The sequence below is a fragment of the Orycteropus afer genome, unplaced genomic scaffold (assembly GCF_000298275.1).
Source record: "Orycteropus afer afer isolate SDZICR_OR568_19922 unplaced genomic scaffold, OryAfe1.0 scaffold00842, whole genome shotgun sequence".
In the NCBI taxonomy this organism is placed as follows: Eukaryota; Metazoa; Chordata; class Mammalia; order Tubulidentata; family Orycteropodidae; genus Orycteropus; species Orycteropus afer.
In genome coordinates this window covers 131,395-135,201 of record NW_006922429.1, presented here as the reverse complement: position 1 = coordinate 135,201, position 3,807 = coordinate 131,395, and positions in this window count along the sequence as shown.

The following is a 3,807-nucleotide window of genomic DNA, read 5'->3' as shown; positions in this document are numbered from 1 at the left end:
GACATTAGACGACGTGTAGCATTGGGAAAGTCAACTGCGAAGGAACTGTTTCAAGTGCTGAGGAGCAAGGATATCTCCTCGAGGACTAAGGTGCGCCTGACACAACCCATGGTATTTCCAATCACCTCATATGCATGTGAGAGCTGGACAATGAATAAGGAAGACCGAAGAAGAGTTGATGCTTTTGAGTTGTGGTACTGACGAAGAATGCTGAAAGTACCGTGGACTGCTAAAAGAACTAACAGATCTGTCCTGGAGGAAGTGCAGCCAGAATGCTCCTTGGAAGCAAGAATGGCCAGACTTCGTCTCACCTATTTTGGTCATGTTGTAAGAAGGGACCATTCCCTGGAGAAGGATGTCATGCTTGGTAAGGTGGAGGGTCGACGAAAGAGGGGGAGGCCTTCAACGAGATGGATTGATACGGTGGCTGCGATGATGGGCTCAAGTATAGCAGGGATTGTGGGGCTGGCACGGGATCGGGCAGTGTTTCGCTCTGCTGTGCATGGGGTCGCTATGAGTCGGAAACGACTCGACGGCACTTAACAACAACAACAACATAGAGTGAACATTTATACCAGGTAGGTACACTCCTTAGAGCCATCAATCATGGGAGAACAGAAGGGCAGTGTTTGCACAGGGAGACAGCTCGGGGGGCAGGAATGCATAGGAAGGAAGGACACAGGGAAGAGGTAACTACAGGCAGGAAGTGGGAAGAGAGCTGTTACATTGTGGGGAATTGTAGTCAATGTCATGAAACAAAATGTGTATGAACTGCTGTCTGGAAAATGAATTTGCTCTGTAAACTTTCACCCAAATCACAATAAAAATTTTAAAAATAATAAAATAAAAATTTAAAAGGAGCAGGCTTACTGGTCTGCTAGAGCCTGGTGAGACCCTCAGGACTATGGCCCTTAGTTACCCTTCAGGTCTGGAATTGAACTCACTCCCGTGGCTTCCAGCCAAACAACAGACAGGCATATGGGGTGAACATCGACACCAGGTAGGTACACTCCTTAGAACAATCAACCCTGGGAGACCGGAAGGGCAGGAATGCATAGGAAAGGAGGACACAGGGAAAAGGTAACCTCAGGGAGGAAGAGGGAGGAGAGCTGTTACATTGTGGGGAATTGCAGTCAATGTCATGCAACAAAATGTGTGTGAACTGCTGCTGTGTGGAAAATGAATTTGTGCTGGAAACTTTCACCCAAATCACAATAAAATAAAAAAAAAAAATCAAATCCATGGGGTGGGGGGGGCCACAAAAGGGCTGTCTCACACACACACTCACTCACACACGCACACTCACACTCACACACACTTTCACACACTCACACACGCACACTCACACTCACACACACTTTCACACACTCACACACATTCACACACTCACACACACTCTCGCACACACTCACACTCACACTCTCACACACACACACACAGGCATCTTCTCCCTCAGCCTCTTGGACTAAAGCACCCTGGGGACGCCCTGACCTTCCATCCTTGCGGACTGTCCGGGGGCTGTTCTTAGGTGGCAGCTGAGTCTCCCTGGCTAGAGAGGCCTGCCGCCGCGGAAGCCCATGCTCAGACCAGCTGGGACTCCAAGTTGAAGCCACCATGGCAGAGCTCATCTGGGGCTTTTGTGGATGTCAGGCTTAACCCCACCAAGCCCCGGCACTCCCTGCCCAGGAAACAGAGGGAAAAGGAGAAGGACAGAGTGTGGGCCCTTGGCCCCTTGCCCTGCTCTAAGCAAAATGTGCTTTGGTTGGGAAGTAAGAGCCAAAGGAAGAGGGGAGGAGAGGCCATCAGCAGGGCCGAGGGTGTTGGCGGCCTCCTTGTGTTATCCCAGTCTCACCAGTACCAGCTGGTATTGAATGGGCTCTGACTTACGGCGACTCCATGTGCATCAGAGTAAAACTGCACTCCATATACTTTTCATTGCCTGATTTTCTTTCTTTCTTTTTTTCAGAAGTTGGTTACCAGGGTTCTTCCAAGATGTCTCTGGGCAGACTCCAACCTCCAACCTTTCTGTTAGCAGCCCAGCACGTTAGCCATTTGGCCACCCAGAGACTCCAACAAACTCAACACGAAGGAAAAACAAACTCCTGGTGCCTCCAGTCCCTTCAAATTTCCCCAAAACATACACACACACACACACACACACACACACACACACACCAAGGCCTATGCTGCAAAGGCCAGTCATGCCCCTGCTTGGAAACCTAAGAGGTCCAAACCCAAATCAAACCCACTGCCATGGGGTCCATTATGACTCATAGTGACCCTATAGGACAGAATAGAACTGTCCCATAGGGTTTCCAAGGCTGTGAATTGTTACCAAAGCAGACTGCCTCATCTTTCTCCCAAGGAACAGCTGGTGGGTTCGAACCCTTGGAGCTTTTGGTCAGCAGCCAACTCCATTAACCATTAAGGCACCAGAGCACTTCAACCTAAGGGGTCAGGAAGGACGGAAGGGCATTTGCCTCTAAGCTCCAGTTGTTGTGGGATTGCTGGCCAGGTAGCTCTTCCCCAATGGGAAGGTCACACACTACTGTTTTAAATCCTTGCTCTTTAACTCAAGGCGTTCTGCACAACCTTGCACAATGAATATTTGGCCAAATTATTTATTTCTTCGTGCAGGTTCTAATCAGGCATCCCCTTCCCTAGAAAGGGGACTCAGCGACAGCATGACGAGATGGTGTGAGTCTGAGTGCCTGGTGGCAGCTTGTGAACAAGACAATGAATGGGCCCAAAGTAAAACACAATATCCTTGGGGCTTCTCTCAGGACAATCTCGGGTGAATGGCCGAGCAGAGGGTGGGATTGGGCTGCAGTGGCCACAGCGCCAGGAAAGCCCGGCTCCGGGCTGCACCGAGCGCTCTGCGGACGCCGGGCGCTCTGCAATGTGTTCGCTTTGCCCCGCGTTCCCAGGCCTGGAGAACGTCCGGAAACGCACCAAGCACAACTCCAACAGGGCTGGAAGAGGAGGCCAGCTTCGGAACTGTGAGGCCACAGCGCCCCCTGCCGGTGGGCGGCCGCAATAGCACGGACACCTCCGCAGCGCGGGCCCTGACTAGTTGCACACCTTGGTCCCAAGACTCACAAGACTTGCTCTGTCTTGCCTTCACCCCTCCCCTACCTGACCGGAGAGAGAACCCAGGAGCCCCCAAAAGACCTAAGAAGGGTCTGCCTTGGGTTCCTGGTACACAGGGGTGAACCTGGGTTTACTAGATGCCATAATGGTGCCCATTCCGTTTACCCCAAACCAAACCAAACCAAACTCACTGCCAGTCGAGTAGGACCCAACTCATAGCGACCCCTGCTTGGGTTTCCGAGGCGGTATCTCTACAGAAGTCGATTGCCCAACCTTCCTTCCGAGGAGCGGCTGGTGGGTTTGAACCACCAGGCTTCTGGTTAGCAATCAGATGTCTTAGGCACTACACCACCAGAGGTCCTATTCCATTACTAGGATGGTCTTAATTACTACTCAAAAATTACAATGAGGAAGTCAACATTTAAATGCTCACTCAACCTTTGGGTTAGCAGCCAGTCACAAAGCGCTTATGACACCAGGCTCCTAATGCCTATCATCCAGGGCCGATAGTACACAAACTTGGGTTCCAATGTGGCCCTCTAAAAGGGACCATTCCTGGGTACATCATTCAGTAGCTCGCTGAAGATGTAGCTTTGGATTCAACCAGGATCTGAAGGCTACTTCCCTGTTTGTGAGCTTACAGACAAGGCAGATCAATTGTCTGAAAGTGTTCATCCCTAAACAGTAAGTCCAAGATATGACGGACCATGAGGACCT